General features: G+C 46.8%; 1 protein-coding gene and 1 long non-coding RNA gene across 4 annotated transcripts in view; one reads left to right on the top strand and one right to left on the bottom strand.

The window, feature by feature from the left end:
* Positions 1 to 21,003, bottom strand: part of Ttc28 (tetratricopeptide repeat domain 28) — a 592,527-nt gene that overhangs the window by 59,272 nt on the left and 512,252 nt on the right. The gene's annotated exons all lie outside the window — the stretch shown is intronic.
* On the top strand, positions 15,738 to 20,670 carry LOC131423519 (uncharacterized). The gene is made up of 3 exons (XR_009225214.1): positions 15,738 to 15,819; positions 17,110 to 17,168; positions 19,142 to 20,670. It is a non-coding gene; the product is annotated as an uncharacterized LOC131423519 (long non-coding RNA).

Genomic DNA, 21,003 nt, shown 5'->3' with positions numbered 1-21,003 from the left:
CATCTAAAGACATCTTAGTTTTTCCTTCACCTTTGGCCATTTATAGAATTCCCACTGAAGACGTCACCCACTGTCTTTGCCCTGTGTCCTTCTGAAGGGCATCCCCAGTCCCTTCTATGTCATGTGCTGATTGTCTCTTGTTGCTTTCTAGATTTTTTCCTTTATCTTGTTTACAAAAGGCGGGCAGTGACATGCCTAGGCGTGGCTCTTCTCCTTGTTTATTCTTCTTAGGCTTCTCTGAGCCTTATAAATTTTTAAACGACTTACTTCACCAAATTTGGGAATATTTCAGCCATTATTTCTTCAAGTGTTCTTCTGCCTTGAAATCTTTTTTTTTTCCCTTTGATTCAAATGACATGCACGTTAGATCTTCTGTTATTGTCCCACAGATCTGAGGCTCTAGTTTTTATTTTTTCAATCTTCTTTTCTCTGTGTTTTTAATATTTGATAACTTCTCACTGATCTGTCCTCAAGCCTACCCATTCATTTGTTATTTACATTATGTTGCTAAATCCATCCAGTGGATTTTTAATTTCACACATTGTATTCTTCAGCTCTTATTTCCATTGTGTTATATTAAATTCTTAGTTCTCTGGTGAAATGTCTTATATTTTTAGCCACTGTGGATATAGTTCATGAGCAAATTCATAATTGGTTTGAATTTCTGTCTGCTATTTCAACATCTGAGTCTTTTTTATTTATTTTTTTGATACTAGGGATTGGACCCAGGAGCTGTTTACCACTAAGCTACATCCCCAGTTCCTTTTTTTAATTTTGAGATAGAGTCTAAGTTGCTTAGGGTCTTACTAAGTTGCTGAGGCTGGCCTCAATTTGTAATCCTCCTGCCTCGGCCTCCCAAGTGGCTGGGATTACAGATATGAGCCAATGTGCTCGGCCTGAGTTATCTTATAGATGGTATCAACTTACCTTCTTTTCCACGACATATGAGTCACATTTTCCTGTTTCTCTGGTGATTTTGCAACCTGTCATGGATACTGTTTTGATGTGGATTCTGTTATATTTCAATAAAAAGTAATTATTTTTTGGTTTCAAAGCAGGGAGCTAACTTCATTGAACTTGATCAAATGGGAAATTTGGGTTGAGTGGCAACTCAAATCTTGATTTAGTTCTTATATCTTAAAAATCTGTCCCCTGAATTTGTGATTCAGGGATCAGCCAGAGACTTGGGCTGAGTCCACATTTAAAATCTGGTTTTCCACTCTCTGGGTCCTTCCATCCCAGGACACAGAGGCCCCTCATTTTCCAGAAGCTGTGGTTTCCTAGAACACTGTCATCTGGTTCTTCAGATCAGAAAGGCTGTCGTTTACTACTGGAGTTTTAAATGACAAATGTGGCTACTGACCATGCTCTGACCTCAGGCTAAACGCCATAAAGTGGCAAGCACGCGGCCATGCCCTTCTGTGCTTTGGCACCCTCTAGAATCTGTCGGCTTTTGTTCCCTTTCAAGCACCTCTGGGTAATAGTGTTTTGAGTTACTTGTGGGAGGACTGTTCTAGAAGGAGCTTAAGCGTGACCACTGCAATGTCCACTGCTACACAGCACCCCAGGGTGTGTTCCTGCCACACTCTACCTGCCTACCATACCTGTGGCAGGTATGCAACTGCGGATGGCGCCAACTCCCAGGTTCCGATGCTCATTTGTGTTACTTCTGTGCCTTCATCTTGACAGCAGCATGCTCAAAGCAGGAACTCAATTTTTAAATATTATTTTACATATTATTTATAAATATTATTTCAAACAACCCAGGTTGGTGCTCAAATAACCCCGGCCGGGAGGCATCTGGACGAAGATTCCATACCAAGCAAAAGTCAGAGTCAGACCAGAACCTGGCCTGGGAGCGGCTGGGGAAGACAGCAGCAAGGCTGTTGCCAGGCAGAGTTGAGTGCTGAAGTGGGGACCAGGCAGATGCAAGTCCACACAGCCTTCACGAAGCAGTCCACCATATTGACTGTCACCCTCCAGAAGCAAGGGGACAGAGAGTGGTGTTCCAGAAGGTTCTATGCCTGCAGAGTGTTGACTGAACCATAAAGAGACTGGGGTCCAGGGATCTGGGTTAGTGCCCTCTCTTTTGGTCCAGATTGAGGGGACAGGAACAGGATAAGCAGGTTGGTGGGGTGGGGATGAGTGGAAGCAGGCGTGTACTTATTGGTTTTCCTGGAGAAGAGGGAGAAGCACAATATTTTTTTACGTTTTTTTTCTTGGTTGTAGATGGACACATACCTTTATATTTATGTGGTGCTGAGGATCCAACCGAGTGCCTTACATGTGAGAGGCAAGCGCTCTGCCACTGAGCCACAACCCCGGCCCAGGAAGCATAATATTGATGATCACTTTAAGTGTAGTTTGTGAGTCTGCTCCTCAGGAGACGAGATGAAGGAGCGGTGGGAGGAATGTCCTAGAAGGCCATGTCTGTGGGTTTGGAGTCTGGGGAGGTGGTGATATCACTGACATACAAATCCGAGGGAAAAAGATGACTTCAGGCTTGGATGAGGTCTCTGAATTACCTCCTGGGCCCCTCTGACTTCCAAACTCTCTGATTCTGTTTCCGAGTGTGGTTTTTATGATCACGTTATTTATGTTCCAATGCACATTTGTGTTACTTCTGTGCCTTCAACTTGACAGCAGCATGCTGAAAGCAGGGACTCAATTTTTACTTTTCAAAGTAATGTTCTGTGGTATGTTTTAAAAGAGTCTAACACTTGGATTTTTATAATCTTTTATTAACTGCCGGTAACTACTACTAATGATGTGTATTTGTTAGATCTTTAAATAAATAAAACATCTATGCTGGAGATCACAACCCTATCTGCAGCTCCAATCAGTACCGCTTGGCAGAGGCAAGTGCAGATCTGGAGGCGAATTCCAGCTGCTCCATTTTCAAGTTGTATGTGAGGTACTCTCCCTCATCTCTCTGGGCCTCTGTTCTCTCACCTGTGAGGTGATTAATGCCCTCCACCTTACAGGGTGGTTGTGACATCACACAGTCAACAGAGAGCACCTGGCACAGCGCTGGGCACACAGAGCGGCGCAGGGATAGGTTTTTGGGGTGCGTTGGCTTTAATACATCTTCACAGTGTTGCTCCCTCTGGTTTCTATAATTTTTTCCCCTGATATTTTTGAAGATGGGAGGCAAAGTATTTCTGAGCTCAGAACATTCCATTTACCATTTAAAACTTACCACGTGGCGACTCCCTCTGCAACCAGGCCTGGCCCGCTGACCCAAGCTGGACGCAGGGGAACCAGTAGCTGCCATGCGCCAAACCCTGCCTCCCTTTCTCTTTTACCAGCCTCTTCTGGGTTTTCTGGAGTGTAACAGGGCAGAACAAACACGGACTCAAACATTTTGCTATTACAAATATCACGTATTACAAAATATAACGTGCAGTGTTCAATAGGCCGAATTACACCCCTCCCCCACAGAGTGCCACGCCTTCGAGTCAGCTCTAGGTTCAGAACTAAGGTCACGAAGCAGTCCACCATATTGACTGTCACCCTCCAGAAGCAAGGGGACAGGCGCATGACGCGCTGATGAGTGATGCCACGTCTGGAAAGGCAGCCAGGAGCCGGGGACATCTTACAGGGCAACTAGAGAGGGAAGCGGTGGAGAGCAAGAGCGCTGGAGGTGCTGGGAGCGAGCGCCACGTACTCAACACCCCAATAAAAATGTAGGCAGCAAATGAGGAGGTGCACAGGGGAAAGCCCCCGCTTCACCCGTGCGCTGTTCAGGTGCCTTGTAGACAGGGGCGCGCGGCTTCCCCATGGCACCGAGAAGCCAGGAGACCTCTGGAATCCAGCCCCGCCACGCCCTGTGCCCCACGGCTTGGCAGCACCTGGAAAGCCCCTGAGGTCAGCCGGGACAGAGCGACCACGCGGAGTATTTCCTTTCAGCGATTATGGACACACGTTCTCTCCCCATCGTGGTATAAGCAAGGATAATTACACTTCCCACCAAGAAGAGATTCTTCCACAGAAGGAAACGAAAGCCCAGGAACGCAGGAGCAAGCCCTGGAGCCGGCGCCGCGGTTCACAGTCTGCGCACTTGGCCTTCGGCTCGTCCTTCTCCAGGAGTGCGGGCTCCGAGGTCACTGAGCATCTTTAACCTGAGCGAGCTGACATTCTCTCCAGACCGCTCTGCCATAATGACATTACTATTTTTCATAAAATGGTCAGGCCAACAAGGGTCAGGCATGCTAACTGCGATCGTTTTTCTTTTAAGAAAACACCCTGTAAGGCCAAGATAATTGAGGCAAACCTGTTTTCTGTGGCTAAGCTCAGGGCCAACGAGCTGCTCTGACAGCTCCGCCACCGCAGCCCCCAGCCAGTACCGTGGCACAGCCCTGTCCGCCCTTCAGAAAGGGGGTATTTCTTTGTTTTCTTTCTATTTATTTTGAGTGACATCAGGACAAAAGTATTCAACTTTAATTCTAAAAGGAAACTGGGTGAAGAGACTTTGATTCTACTCTGGGTGGCAGGCCCAGCCAGGCCAGGTAGGTGCAGAGGGCAGGGGTTAGGTTTTGGACAGTGGTCAGCTGTCTCTCCAAACACTTATCCCAGGAAGGTGGTTTTCTGCCAACAAAACCAAAGACATTACGAAGAGATATGTATTTTGTACTTGATTTATTCTTGCAACATTTTGCTGGATCAAGTCAGAATGTTAATTTCTGGTTTTCTCTAGAACTAGAAATTGAACCTCCCCTTGGTATGCATAATATTTCTTCTTAAAGGCAGAGACTCAATATGACTTTTAACTGTCCACCAGGATTTTTTAATAGAAATATTTGGGGGTTTTTCCCAGTTTTATTTAGGTAGAAATGATAAGTTAAAATTGTATATATTCAAGGTACATGGGATAATTTGATATAGGTATTGTGAAATGATTACCACAATCATTTAGGTTTCTTGGTTTGTTTGCAGTACTGGGGACTGAAGCATCAGGGATACTCTACCACTGAGCTACATCCCATGAACCTTTTATTTTTATTTGGAACCAGGTTCTAGCTAAGTTGCTGAGGCTGGCCTTGAACTTGGGATCCTCTGGCTTCAGCCTCCCAAGCTGCTGGGATTACAGATGTGTACCACCATGCCATGCTCATAATCAAATTACCCAACACATCCACTGACTCAACTACTTATGGTCAGTGTGTATGTGTGGGGGTGGGGACACTTAAGATCTACTGTTTGCAAATATCAAGTATAAAACACAGTATTGTTAACTGTAGTCACCACTCTGTACCTTACTTAGATCTCTGGACTGACTTATCATCCTATAGGGCCGGATGTGTGTACCCTTTGACCCAAATCTTCCACTTCCCCACCCCCCACCATTCATTATTCTCTGCTTCCATGAGTTCAACTCTTTTAGCTCCCACATATAAGTGAACACTCATATAGAAGATTTTTAAAACCTCTTTTCTTTTAAAATCACAGACCATTGGAATATGTAATGTAAGACACCAACAGAGAACAGAGCAAAGTGGTCCTGGGTTCTCATTGGACCTCTGGGACCATGTGATCTCTCTCCCCTGCAAGCCTGCCTTTATGTACTCCTGCCCGGCTTCTTCGTGGCTGCCCGGCACCTGTCCTGCGCACCAGCCTAGCCTCTTTCCCGTGGTGCGCTGGTTTACGTTATTCCTGTACTTTACATTCTGACCGCACTGCCCCCTGCATCTCCCTTGTGTGGCTGTTGTCAGCCCCTGCCGCAGCTCAGGCTGCCCCTCCACCTGGGCTCAACATGGCAAAACCCACAGTCTCCAGGGCAGATCAAGGAGCATGTTCTGCAGGAAGCCTCTCCCAAGCCTGCCCGGTAGTGCTGGTGCCCCCGACCTGTGCGCCTCTGGGCACCTGACCCTGTCCTCCTCTCATAACTGGGTGAGGGCGCCTATGTACTGGGTTCTGCTCTCCTGATTTCCAGGATCTCTGCATCCACATTCATCTCCTCTGTATACATTGTGGTTACAAAAACTCCACGAGATTGAATTGCTTGCTAAGGACTATACATTAGTAAGTGGCAGAGTCAGGATTGGTGTATTTGATTGTTTTTCTCTCCTCTTAAACTGAGGGTCCTTACAGCAGGGAATATACTGACTTTATCTCTGTAACCTGGATCCTCAGAAGAGGAACCTGCACATGGCATGCATTTGGCAAATGTCTGCTCAATGAATGGGTGTCTCAGTATTCAGGTTTCTCACAAGTTTGACTGATTGCAATATCTCGTTATATGAAATAGTAAAAATAAAAGATTTAGAAAATGTGGGGGCAGGTAAACTTGGTGCCTGCCATATGATGAATTCTAGATTGCCATGAAGCTCCCACTTGTGTTTCCAGGGCCTCTACCTGTGATGCCTGCAAAGTTACCATTTACCAGTACCTCAGGGACAGGAACTGTATTTTTTTTCCTCTCTAAATTTTTGAGGCCCAGAACAGCACCTGGCCCAAGGTGGGTCCTCAATACATACTTTCTGAATGAATAGATGGATAAAAGGACAAATGGATACTCTATTTCAAACTCTATGTGCATATAAGATTGACTCACTTGAAAAAATGCAATCAACTAGGAACAGCAGTGCACGTATATAACCCCAGCAGCTGGAGGCTGAGGCAGGAGGATCGCAGCCTCAGTTACCTAAAGAGGCCCAAAGCAACTTAGCAAGACCTTTTCTCAAAATAAAAATTAAAAAGGGCTAAGGATGTAGTTCAGTGGTAAAGAGCCCCTGGTTCAATCCCTAGTACCAGAAAAGAAAAAGAATACATTTAAAATTGTCCGCGCTATTTTGATTCCAAACACCTCCTGGCTGTTCTTTGAAGCAGAATTGTGTCACACTGACATCTTATTTATCTCCTCTTGCTACCTGCCTCTTACCCCACTTTGATTTAAGCAGCTTCAGATGTCTCCTGGAAGCTGCATGCTCACACGGCAGAGGCTAAGTAGACCAGTTCTGATACACTACTGACTTACACTTAGCTCATCTGTAAACCTTAGTTACAGCAGCGAATAACTCAGAATGTCATTATCACAGCTCAGATTCCATTTCTATAAATAATAAGACTGAGGAAACAGCCAGCCATCTCAAACACAGGAAAAACTCCATCACAATTAAAGGGTTCTCGTGGGCAGATCTTTCTAACAAGAATGTATCCACATCAGTGCCACCTGTGAGAGAGACAAGTGGCCTTGTGGAGACTGGAGTCTGGAGACCTGGAGACTGGGTTCAAGTGCTGGGCCTGACCGTGAGCTGTGTCACTCTGGCTACTTCAGTCAGTCTTCCAGGCTCAATTTCCCCATCGCAAAGAAGAGGGATCATAGTGATTGCTACTCCACTGTCGCCATAAGGGAGATGCTCTCTCTGAAGCTGCCCGGCAGATGCTGTTCAAGTGCCTGTGTGACAGGTGGCACTGTTGCTGTTGGAGCGGGGACCTCATTCCATTTTGGACTCCCGAAGCTTCCTTGTCTTCTAGTCCCCATGGGCGAAGGGTCTAAACCTTGGAGGTCTCCACTGCTTTAAAACTGCTTCTCTCTTTCAAATGAAGTCAAATACACTACAGATCCAAGTTTGTTTCAAGGTTGAGCTAAAATCACCAAGGCAATTATTTAGGAGGAGTTCAGGGAATTGTGTGTAAGATTAAACGATCACTTTAATGTTTGAATGGAAAATAGGTAAATTCTCAAGGACTGTTGAATTATTTCTTTCATGATGTGCCTTGATATGAACCATTGTTATTTCAAGAAATATCTAGGGTAATGGATTTATTTTTTTGAAAAAATTCTTCAAACTAAAGGACTTTTATCTCTCAATGAGAAGCCATGCTGTTTGCTCTCATGTTTACTACAGAAAGATTGTTTAATTGATGTGTCAGACCGCTGGTATCAGAATATCTTCACTTTGCATGTTTTTCTACGTTTTTCTTCCCCCCACCTTACCTTAGAGGTCATTGAGACTGGAAAATACCCAGATTTGGAGACCACGAGGAAGTTTCTAGAAAAGAAGTCTACCAACATTTCCAAAAGTCTAGAAAGGCATCTTTTTCATTCTCAAACAAAATCATCTGAAAATGTAATTCCAGAGTCCTAGGAGGCTAGCATGCCGACTTTGAGAGCCCTTCTAAAACCCACATTTGAGGGCTGGGGATGTGGCTCAAGCGGTAGCGTGCTCGCCTGGCATGCGTGCAGCGCTGGGTTTGATCCTCAGCACCACATACAAATAAAAGATGTTGTGTTCGCTGAAAACTAAAAAATAAATATTAAAAAACTCTCTCTCTCTCTCTCTTAAAAAAAATAAAGTAAAACCCACATTTGAATTCCAGTACCATCATTTAGTTGTTTATTGTACCAGGGATTGAACTCAGGGGTGCTTAACCACTGAGCCATATCCCCAGCCCTTTTTATTTTTTATGTAGAGACAGGGTCTCACTGAGTTGCTTAGGGCCTCGCTAAGTTGCTGAGGCTGGCTTTGAGTTTGTGGTCCTCCTGCCTCAGCCTCCCAAGCTGCTGGGGTGATAGGCCTGTGTCACTGCTCCCATCAAGCATGTAGCTTTAAGTGAGTCCCTAGACAACTCACTGAACCACTGCGAGCCTCAGGTTGGTCCTCTGTAAAAGAGTGACCAAGATCACCACACCACCTCAGGAGACACACCTAGTGAGTTCAGACACTAGTGCCTAGCACGTAGAAAAGGCCCCAAAGACGCCATTTCTCTTGTCTTAGTTCATAAAAAAGCAAGAGCTCACACACCAACATCAGCTGGGCCTGATGAGACCCCCAGCCAGGCATCCGCACGCCTTGGCTTATTAACATTACTCATTAGTGGAAGATGAAATCAGAATTTTGTCTTATCTACTGGGAAATCCTACTGCGTGGGAAACTGAACTGACCAGTATAATACAGAAGCTGGAGTCTCTTGCCTCTTGACGCACTTCCAAAGATGAGTTAGACAAATGATTTTTTCCTCTTTACAACTTTCTTCCAACTACAATTCTCCATGTCTTTTAAACATTGCCACTTCTAACATTCAAAACACTGTATTCCAAGGTCCTTCCTCTCTATAAACTCTACTGAGTTCATCTGTAGGGTCTGAAACTCAATGTAGAACCAAAGCCGGAGGAAGCGGACAAGAAGAAAAATACAATAAAGTGTTAGTCTACGCTAGACTGAAAGGAAGCCCCTCAGCACACACATACGTGCGCACACACAACCACATGCACACGCACACATGCGTGCACACACTCAAGCTCCCCATCCTCTTTTCTATTTCACTCTGGTGTCCCCTCAGTTCCCTCTGCTGGTCTCCTCCTGTGGAGATCATGGTTTTTCGAGCACAGCCAGACCCATTCTAACACTGGCCAGAGGCTGGCCGCGCTGCAGCTCTAACAGAATTATGAATAGTGCATTTACCTGGGGAAACAGGGCGGCTCGGTAGTCATCAATGACTGTTCCCTTAGAGCCAACTCGGTGCCAGGGCCTGCACCATCCATGGGGAACCGGACAGGCTCCATCCCGTCCTCAGAGGTCGGCAGCCGATGGGAGAGACAGACATCCCACAGTGAACCCCACAAATACTGATACAGCTCTAGGATTAGGGCTGTCGAAGGGGAACCCAGGGTGCTCAGAGGGAAGGGTATGGGGGAACTACAACAGCAAGCTGCCCACGCCTGCCAGAGCTTTGTTTGAAACAACCCCCGAGATTTCTTAAGCCCCCCAACAGGGATGCAGCATCTAAAATATCCTTAAGAAGCAAGTCCAGAAGACAGAGGGATGGTTTGAAGTGGAGAGCTAAAGAAGGAAATCGATGTCGTGTGTCACTCACTCTTCCCCTTTAATCTTCATCAAGGAAAGGCTGTCTCTAGCCTTGAGGTGATGATCAATACGTGACCCTCATCAGTCTAAATTAATAAATAAGTAAATAAATATATATAAATAAATGCCTGCACGTTATCTCCTAGCTAGATTCTTCCATCACCCTAATACTTGGTTTTCTGTGGAAGCATCACTGTTGCTCGGTGCACCTGTGAGACAGGAGGTGAGGAACAGAAAGCAAGCTGAAGTCCCCAGCGGGTGGTGGCTTGAAGCGGCCCAGTGCTGGGACCTGGGAATTAGAAGGAGTGCGTGCTGCAGCCCAGTGCGAGCTGGAAGGGTGCTCAGTCCCTTTCTAAACCCAGGAGCCTCTGATTAGGACCAGAAAATGAAGTGTCATCTCACGATGTCTCTTAATTAGCGGGGAGTGCACACAGAAATAAGAAAAAGATGAGCTTATGACAGTGACTCGGTCTCCATCAGCAGGCGTGTTTTTCAAAGTGACAGATCTTACGTCAATTCTGTCTCTCCCTGCTTGTTAGCAGCGACTCCTTGCTGCATTAACATAAGTCTTCTGAAAGCCAGGGAAGCACATCTCGCCCCTTGTGACACCTCAACAAGTCCTGACCTAACGTGCTAGTGGGAATCAGGCGTCTCGGGCGATGGCCTGGAGGAGAGGCTGCACCGTGGAGGTGCCGCTCGCTGTCTGACGGAGGGAAGCCCACCTCCCGGGGCATCTGGGGGTGAGATCATGCCTTCACGACACTCCTTAGGGGTAGGAGGAGGCTAGAGAAACGGGGTGACTATGAGATACATGTTATCACTTGGGCCACCCTTTGTCACGTTGATGACGTGTTGACCATCTGCTGATGATGCTCTTGGACTGCGTGTTCAGGAGAAGGCAGGGTTTGTCCCCACTTGTCCACTCATTCAATCAGCATCCTCAAGGCCTCTTCTGGCCTAGGCACTGCCAGGCGCTGGGCCTGCGGAGACCAGATGCACACCGCCCAGTCCTCTCTGGCCTCGAGGGCACTCATCACAGTGCTGGCCACAGTTCCACATAGTGTGTGTCCAGAGCTCTCCGCATACTGGTTGGGAGAGGAGGCGAAGCACAGGTGGGCGAGTCCCCTGCAGGCGCCCTCCTCTTCAGCCAGTCCAGCCCTGTCGGGCTCCCTACCAGGGTGAGCAGTTCCTGCTGCACCTGGAGCGTAAGATTGCTAGAAAGGGCCACGCCCTGGGGGTGGGCCGAGGACCCCAAGGACAGAAGAACAGAGCACATGGCCACCACAAGCTTACTGAAAAATGCACGGGGGAAAAGGGGACAGGGGAAGCTGGCTCTGTTGGAACAGAGGGCTGGCATCGGGAGGTAGACTGGGCCACACGGTATGGAAGGATTGGCCTGATGGCGCCCCTCAGCCACACCATTGTGTGTGGCTGCTGCATGAGAGCAGGCGGACGGCAGTGAGTTCTTAGAAATGGCCTCGGACAGCAGAGGACCAGAGGCACCCCCAGGACAGGAGGCAGGAAGGCCACCAGGTCCCAGGGCATGTTCTGGTTAGAGCCAGGCCCACCACAGGAGACAAGGGAGGATTCTAGGAGCAGACGGGCAAGATTAGACAGCAGCCAGGCACTGAAAAAAAACAGATGGCAATAAAGGAAAGGGAGATTTAGGGACAAATGTTGCAAGAGCCTCGAAACTGAGGAAAACTAAGGAACTTGGAAAAAAGACGAGGCCTTAAAGCACTCGAACAACGCTGGGACTAACAGCAAGCCCAGCAGGTGTGCTGAGAGGGGCTCTGGAATTCCTGGGGGGCAAGGGGAAGTAAGCCTAAAAATTAAGGGTGACAACGGCTAGGGAGGTACATCTGTGTCCTTCAGACAGACTGAGTTTCCAAGGGAAAGTGCAAGGACCAAGGGTGCCCACAGCCCCGGAAGTGGAAGGAGGGCGTGCAGGTCCTCACCCACACCTGGCTGTGGCAGGTTCTGGCAGAGATGAGCAGAGAAATGCCCTCCGTGGGCTGCTACAGGGAACACACACAGGGAGCCTGAGGGAGACCCTCTCTCTGTCTCCAGGCCCCGCTGGCGGTGGCTGGGAGTGGGAGACAGGAGCCCTGGTCCACACACGTCACCCTGTGGGAGGACCGCGTCCTGACCCCAGATGCTGGGACGTGCTCCTGATGTGCTCTGGCCTAGGAAATGTGAGCAGAGGAGGGCGCGTGGAGCTGTGGATGAGCCTCCTTGTTTTGCTGGATCTCCTACAGTCCTGACTGCTGCCAGAAGAGTCCTCCCCAGGCCCCACTAGCCACAGGACAAGGCACAGGGCACTGACCCAAACCCAATGGGCACTGGGAAGCAGAGCCACTGGGTGACCTGCAGACTGAGGGCAAGAGACACATGCTTGGGGCTCTAAGTCCATGGAATCCTGGGATGCCTCGTGGCACCATCAGGGAACATCTGACTAGCACAGCACAAGTGGGGTCTGCCGCGGTCAAAGGCACCCCTTGTAGAAGGTCACCCCTCCAGGCCTCCTGACTACTGTGCAGAATCAAAAGCACAAACAGGATGAAAAACAATGCTTATTTCAGCCACTTCAAAGGAGAACTTGGTGACTGTCTTCTGGGGTTATTTTCTCAAAGCAAGATAAGTCAAGAGTTATGTATTAAATGTCTTAAATATTGATTGCTAAATAAAGCTGTGTGCGATCAATGAGAAAGAGAAGACGGGGGAGTTTCACTGGGGCAAAGGGCAGGATATACAAAGCCAGGGATATTGAGATTTGATAAGTTGAAAGAGCTCCTCCACAATTGGTTGTGGCAACACCCAGCCTACTGCTGACAGGGATCCCAGAGAGAGAGACTGGATGTCTGGACTGGTCAGGAGTCTCAGAACCAGCTGCCCCTTCCCCAGGCCCTTGTTCTAGAAAAACACTACCCCAAGCTTTGGGACCACAAACTAAGCATCTGGGACAAGAGATAAAGGGGGGAGGTCGTGTGCTCCACAGCAGCTCTGACACTACAAGCTGGCCCCTGCCCCACGGCAGGGGCAGCGGGCAGCCTCAGCCATTAAGGTCCCACGCCCTTGCACACACCCAGGGGCAGGCTCCCGAAGGTTTTCCTGAATCAGCAGATCTACTTCTTATCTTTACGCTCATCCTGTCTCTCACCAGGTTACCCCTCCTGTGGACAATCCTCCTTGGACAATGGGAGAACTCAGAGATCTGGTGATTTCAACACACCTGCTTTACAAAAAAGGTCAGGAGAAAGCCAAAAGGGGACTCCACACAGACTGCCTCGGAGGCCAGGGGAAAGCCAGCCACGCCCACCTCCTTGCTACCGGAGAGCTTCCCCAGCCTTCAGAGCTCCAGAGCTCTCAGGCTTTAGGAAGGAACCCAGGTGGGGGAGACGGGGAGACCGTGAGCTTGGCCCATGTGTTCCTGTAGTGCTCCGGGCCCAACCTGGCGGCATCTATCTCCTTCAATCAGATGCGGCTGACTCTGGGCATCACTGTGAGGCCGAGGCTGTGCCTGCCCTTTGGGGCCCAGCCTGGTTGAAAGGGGCGGCCTCGGCAAGGCAGGCTGAGCCAAGCAAGCCCCATCCGAGAGGGCCTTGGATCTTGCAAGAAAGAGGCGAGTCCCAGGAGGCAGACGCCCAGGGCCTGGATGGGGAAACTATGGCTCCTGCAGCAAGGGTAGATCCACTTCCTCTCCCAGATGCCACTCAACACTGGAGGCCACGCCCCCTCCCTCTGCAGATGAGGAGCTCCTGCCTGGGATGCACCTTCTCCCCTCAGATGTCACCTCTGAAGCCCCTAGAACCATTCCCTTGTCCCCAGTTAGACAGAGTGAGGCGGGGCCTCTGCGTTCCCACCTTTAGCTCAGCTCTTCCTGAGTGGCAGATTCGTCATTCACAACTTGCTGCATCCCACTCTGTCGCTCCTGGAAGGCTGAGGACCCCAGCCGCCGCCAAGCTCCCAGTCCAGGCCCGGCTTCAGCCTGGCGCACACTAGGTGCTCATGAAACATTCCAAAGCGGTACTACCTGCTCACTATGAAATCCGAAGCTGTTTAAGGGACAATATCAATGCCAAAAAACAGGATATCTACTTTTCTCCACTGAGTTCTGGAAAGGATTTGTGGTAAGAATAAAATTTGTCTTATTAAAGCAAAATCTTATCAGTTTGGATTAATTGGGAGGATGGCCTCCATTAACAAAAAGCCAGAATTAGAAAATAAGTCTATGAAGATCGTTTTTTCCCAACCGGAGTGGGGCTAATGAGGTAGCAATGACACAGCAGTCAGTACCTGGGTTCCCACCCTGAAGAACAGATCAAATAACGTCACACAGTCTATGAGCAGATTACATGTGTAATAATTGCGATCTTGCTTTTGCGATCAAGTTGCATAAGAACCCTTCACTTTCTTTTTTTGGGGGATCTTTTTGGGATTATAGTAATCATAATCTGGTTTGTATCGCCCTTCCCTCTTGCGTTGCCTGTTTTCATTTCTTTGGTAATTAAAAAAATTTTTTTTAGTTGTAGATGGAAACCTTTACTTTATCTATATTTAATGTGGTGCTAAGGATCGAACCCAGTGCCTCACACATGCTGGGCAAGTGCTCCACCGCTGAGCCACGCGCCCAGCCCAGCTCATTTGTTTTTGAAAGCTGCCTAATATTCCGTTTGGAGACGGGCCACCATTTGCTCATCTGCCTTCGCACTGATGGCATGTGGGTTGGTCCCAGATGTTGCACTCTTCACAGCACAGCTCTGATCACTCTCCCCTCCAGGCAAGCATTCCCTTGGGCCTCACGCCTAACACACAAGGGGTCGGTGATTCTTCGCCTCTAGAGGGTGCTGCCAAACTTCTTCTGTTGGGGTTGTGCCCACTCACTTGCCCACCAGCCACACGGCAGAAAGCCTGTGGGCCCCATGGCCTCCCATGTCACCTCCAGTGCCTGTAAGATCAGACTCGTTAATATCTGCCGCTTGTTCTCAGAGTAGAACCAAAGGAGTCGTCAGCATATTTGAAGCAGCGAGATCTAAATGAATCAGTGTCTTGAAATAAGAAAATGCCTCTGATTGCAAAACCAACTCTGACTATGGAAAAGCCCCAAATGGAAGGAAAAATCACGGCGATAGTTTACAGTTACCAGGGTTTAACTTTCCCTCCCAATGCAGGACCGCTCACCCCATTAAAAGGAAGCCCACAATTGCAATTCACTCACAGCCCCTGGTAACGCTTCTGCAACTGCTACTACTAGTCTTCTGTCTGCTACTGAACACAGCCCTGCCGGTGTGCTAACCAGTCCTCGGCTCCCCGAAGGCCACTGCACTGTCCCAGGTACCCAGAGAGCAGCCTCCATGCTGCAAGAGTCTGGCTATACGTCAGGGTTAAAAACTGAAGATGTGTTTTGAAATTCATGCCATCTTCCTCACGGGAGGTTCACGGTCTGCAGAGTGGTTTCCATTCCCGCCTCCTTTGATCGGGGAGGAAGGGACTGGAAGTTTCTATTAAACACTTAATAAAAGCAATTCTTTTATTTTTAAATCCATTTGCAGAAACTCCTTTGTAGCATTTTACTTCCTTTCAGCAGCAAGATGCCATTAAGGAGAGCAAAACGGTCTGTAGAATAACAAGGACACGTCGGCGAGTGGTGGGTAATTGAATGAAGGTATCCCCCAAGGCGCAGGGACTCAATTTCTAGGGGCACGGTGCATTTTACAACCACCAGAGAAGCAGTAACCAGCCAGCAGGAACAGTCTGCTCAGAGCACATCTTCTGGTGACTACATTCCAATCACCTATGTCCCACCACAGGCTGGGCACTGCCTTAAGTGAGAATTCAGGGTGGGGACACAGCACCTGCTCCGCAGGGTGCTGCCATCTGCTTGGGAGGATGTGCAAACCACCAGATTACGAAACAAGAAGGAGCCGAGGAAGCACTGTTACTAGGCGGCACAGAGGGGAACCTGAGCTGGACTACTAAGGAGCAGGGCTGTTCCGGTGGAAACAGTGAGGTTTGAACAGGGCAGAGGGTGGTCAGAATGTCTGCAGGAGATGAGACACAGCTCTCGCAGAAGAGAGGGGCCCTCATTCCAGCACTGACTAAGCGCCTCCTGTGTCTGGGGCTGCACGTGGGGCAGGTGCACAGAGCCGGCATCTGAAAGGCCTGGGAAGGGAGTGTTTCCACAGGGATTTGAAATGTGAAAAGCATCAGCCACAGGAAGGGCAGGGGAAGAACTTTACGAAGGGAAGGAAGCGAGTACAGAAGTCTAAGGCGAAAATGGCCCTGGTGCCTCGCAGGAGGGCAAGGGAGGCTGGGCCGCATGGGAAGTCGCCAGGCACAACCCAGCTCCAGGCTGTTGAATGTGGCAGAGGCTGATCACACGGGGTTCAGGTGTAACCAAAGGGAGCTGGAATCTAAAGGCTCTCTGAACCCTCAGGGGACTCGAGTGTGCCTGTTGGGTTTGTGATGGGTGGGAGGGCAAGGTAACAGAGACCCAAACATACCTGGGCAGGACCAGTCTGGCTAAAGGAAATGGGAGGTCCAGGAGTGGGGAAGGATGAGGGAGGCAAGAGGAGGGCGTGGCAGAGGCTCAGGGGCAGGAGACAGCAACTGTACCCTGCTGAGAGCCCTGGAGGGAGAGGCAGAGGGACTAAAAAGTCATTTTGTTGTTATTATTATTATTTTGGTACTGGGACTGAACCCAGGGGTGCTTAACCACTAAGCCACATCCACAGCCCCCCCCCTCTCTCTCTATATATATATATATATTTTTTTTTTTTATTAGAGAAGGGGTCTTACTGAGTTGCTAAGTGCCTCACTAATCTGCTGAGGCTGCCTTTGAACTCGTGATCCTCCTGCCTCAGCCTCCTAGCTGCTGGGATTACAGGCATGCACCACCGCGTCCAGCTAAAAATGCATTTTAATAGGTGACTATAGTAAAAAGCACAGGAGATTTACTACCTTAGCCATTTTTAGTGAACAGTAATATTAACTCTATGTACCTTGCTGTGTGACAATCTCTAGAACTTGTTCAAATCAGGAAACTCCAGAGCCATTGAACAGCTCCTTCCCCAACTACCTCCCTGCTGACCAGCACTCCTCCACTTTCTAAGAGTTGGGCTGCTGTGGAGACCTCAGAGGACTCACACAATGTGTGTCTTTTTGTGTTCAACTTATTTCCTGGGCATGATGTCCTCCAGGTTCATTCATGTTATAACATGTGACAAGACCTTCTTTTTCAAGGCTGAACAACATTCCATGGTCTGTCTATAACCCATTTTCTTTACTTATGCATCCACAGGTGGACATTTAGATTTCTTCTGCCTCTTGGTTATTGTGACCAGTGCTGCAGTGAACATGGTATGTACATCTCTCTCTGAGGTTGTGCTTTCAATTGTTTTGGAGGTACACCCAGAAGTAGGGATAGCGGGGTCATACATTCATACTATTTTTAATTTTTTAAGGAATCTCCATACTGTTTTCTATAGTGGTTGCACTATTTTATATTCCAACAAACCATGCACATGGGTCCTATTTCTGCACATACTTGCCAACTCTGTTATTTATTTATTTTTTTTGGTACCAGGGATTGAACTCAGGGACACGTGACCACTGAGCCCCATCCCCAGCCCTATTTTGTATTTTATTTAGAGACATGGTCTCACTAAGTTGCCTAGTGCCTCGCTTTTGTTGAATCTGGCTTTGAATTCATGATCCTCCTGGCTCAGCCTCCAGAGCTACTGGGATTGTTTTTTGAGAGTTGCTGGTCTCCTGGGTGAAGGGGCATCTTCCTGTGGATTCCTCCTTCCTTTTTCCCTCCCTCTCTCCCCACCTCCCGCCTCCCTTCCCTCTCCCCTTCCTTTCCTTACATCTTCCTTCCTTCCTTCCTTCTTTCCTTCTTTCCTTCCTTCCTTCCTTCCTTCCTTCCATACAGGAGATTGAACCCAGGGGCACTTTACCACTGAGTGACATCCCCAACCCTTTTTGAGGCACAGTCTTGCTAAGTTGTGAGGTTGGCCTTGAACTTGCCATCCTTCTGTCTCAGCCTCCTGAGCCGCTGGAACTATAGGCATGCACCCTCATGCCTGGCTCTCATTGTGGTTTCAATTCACATTCCCCTAATTAGAACTGATCTTGAGCATCTTTTCATATGCTTGTTTGTCATTTGTATATCTCTTTGGAGAAATATCTATTCAAGCCCTTTCCCATTTTTAATTGAAATTTTTTTCCTGTGTAAGTTGTTGAATTGTAGAAGTTCTTTATATATTCTGAATATTAACTTTTATCACATATTATATCTTTTATCAGATATAATAAGGCTAGCAAATATTGTCTCCTGTTCTGAAGATGCCTTTTTACTGTTCTTTATTTCCTTTGCTGCACAGAAGTTTTTAACGTAGATGTAGTCCTCTTTGTCCTCTTTGTATATTTTAAAATTTGTTGCCTGTGGTTGATAGCACATATAAGAAATAATTGCTAAACCCAATGTTGTGAAGGTTTGCCCTTATATTTTCTTTAGGGAGTCCTATAATTTCAGGTCATGTTAGGTTTAGATATGAGGTGTCCCCCAAACATGCCTCTCATGTGTGAGACAATGCAAGAAAGTTTAGAGGTGAAGTGCCTGGGTTACGAGAGTCTTGACATATTGGTGCATTAATCTGCTGTTAGGGGTTAACTGAGGGGTCATGGTTGTGGCTGGAGGAGGTGGGTCCCTGGGGTGTGCTTTGGAATTATATTTTGTCCCTGGTGAGTGGAGCTCTCTCTCTGCTGCCCGATTGTCATATCCTGGGCCACTTCCTTCCATCACACTCTTCTGCCATGATGTCCTGCCTCATCTGGGGCCCAGAGTAATGGATTTGGCCACCTATAGATTGAGACCTCTGAAACTATGAGCCCCAAATAAATTTTTCCTCCTCTAGTTGTTCTTGTCAGGTCTTTTGGTCATAGCAGCAAAAAAGCCGACTAAACAGGTCTTTATTCCATTTTGAGTTAGTGTTTATGTGTGATGTGAGGTAAGGGGCCCATTTCATTCTTTTGCATGTGGATATCCTGTTTTCCTAATACTGTTTGCTGAAGAGACTGTCCTTTCCCATTGTGTGGCTTTGGTACCCTTGTCAAAGGTCCTCTGACCACACACATAAGGGTTCATTTCTGTGTTCTTTGTCCTGTTTCAGTAGTATGTGTGTGTGCGTGTGTGTGTGTGTGTGTGTGTCTTTATGCCAGTGTCATACTGTTTTGATTACTGTAGTTTTGTGATAATGTTTTGAAATCAGGAAGTATAAGGCCTCCAGCTGTTTCTTTTCTTTTCTTTTCTTTTCTTTTTTTAACTCAAGATGAATCCACTGAAAGACAAATTAGGAAAACTACCCCATCCGCAATAGCCTCAAAAACCAAAAAAAAAAATTGGAATCAATGTAACAAAAGAGGTGAAAGACCTCTACAATGAAATCTACAGAACACTAAAGAAAGAAATTGAAGAAGACCTTGGAAGATGGAAAGACTTCCCATGTTCTTAGAGAGGCAGAATTAATATTGTCAAAATGGCCAACCATCAAAAACAACATACAGATTGAATGCAATCCCCATGAACATACCAAAAACATGCTTCAAAGAACTAGAAAAAAAAGTACTTGAATTCAACTGGAAGAATAGGAGACCCAGGATTGCCTGAAAACCTGAGCAAGAAGAGAAATTAGGAATGCAGGAAGCATCCCAACACTGTCATCTCAAAATAAACATGAAGAACAATGGAGAATAGAAGACACAGAGACAGACCCACACCTACTTACAGTCACCTGATACTTGACAAGGTGACAAAATTTATGTTGGAGAAAAGAGCCTTTTAAACAAAGGGTGCAGGGAAAACTGGAAAGCCATACGTTGGATTAAACTAGATCCCTATCTCTCACCCTGCACAAAAGTCAAATCAAGACGGATCAAAGACTTAGGAATTAGAACAGAAACCTTGCAACTGCTAGAAGAAAACATAGGGTCACTATGACAACATATTGATGTAGGCACCAACTTCTTTAAAAAAAATAAACAAACCTTGAAACTCAAGAAATAAAACCAAGAATCAATAAGTGGGATGCCATCAAATTAAAAAGCTTCTGCCCAGGAAAGGAGATGATTATGAGTGTGAAGAGAGAGCCTACAGGATGGGAGAAAATCCCTGCCAGCTACTCTTCTGGCATGGGATTAATATTCAGAATATATACAGAACTAAAAAAGCTTAACATACTACTACTACTACTACTACTTCTTTTACTACTACTAGTACCACCTAATCAATAAACGGACAAAAGAAATTAACAGAAATTTCTTAAAAGCAATGAATGTATAAGAAATATATGAAAAAATGTTCAATATCTCCAGCAATCAGAGAAATGCAAATCAAAATTACACTAAGATTTCACCTCACTTCAGTCAGAATGGCAATGATCAAAAAATTCAAATAATAATAACTGCTGGTAAGGATGTAAGGAAAAAAGTATACTTGTACATTTCTTGTACAATTGCAAATTAGTACAGCCACTATGGAAAACAGTGTGGAGGTTCCTCAAAAAACTAGGACTGGAATCACCATATGACCCAGCTACCCGACTCCTCAGTATTTACCCAAAAGAACTAAAATCAACCTGCTATAGTGATACAGGCACACTAATATTTATAACATTGCAATTTATAATAGCCAAATTATGGAATTAGCCCAGGTGCCTGTCAACAGATAAATGAATGGATAAAGAAAATGTAGTATATATGCACAATGGAGTATTGTTCAGCCATAAATAAGAATGAATTTATGGTATTTGCTGGTAAATTAATGGATATGGAGAATATCATGCTAAGTGAAATAAACCAGACTCAGAAAATCAGAGATCAAATGTTTTCTCTCATATGTGAAAGCTAAAGCAAAATAAAGGGGAAAAGTGTGTGTGGGGGGCCAGATATCAGGAAAATATGGGGAAGATCAGTGCAGTAGGAGGAGGTGATCAAGAGGGAGAGAAGAGGAATGGGAAAGGGGAGGAAATGTGAAAAAATTACCCTATGAGCACATATAAATATACCACAGTGATTTCCACCTTTATGTATATGTGTAAAGCACCAATCAAAATAAATAAATGAATGAGTTAAAGGAAGATCAGCAGAGTAGAGGAAGAAGAATAGGGGAAGGGAGAAGGGAAGGGAAATTTGT

This window comes from Marmota monax, unplaced genomic scaffold (assembly GCF_021218885.2).
Source record: "Marmota monax isolate L192 unplaced genomic scaffold, Marmota_monax_Labrador192_F-V1.1 WCK01_AAM20220418_F8-fsc00177, whole genome shotgun sequence".
Taxonomy (NCBI): domain Eukaryota; kingdom Metazoa; phylum Chordata; class Mammalia; order Rodentia; family Sciuridae; genus Marmota; species Marmota monax.
Note: the sequence above shows the minus strand (reverse complement) of the source record. Positions and strands in the feature narration are given on the sequence as shown.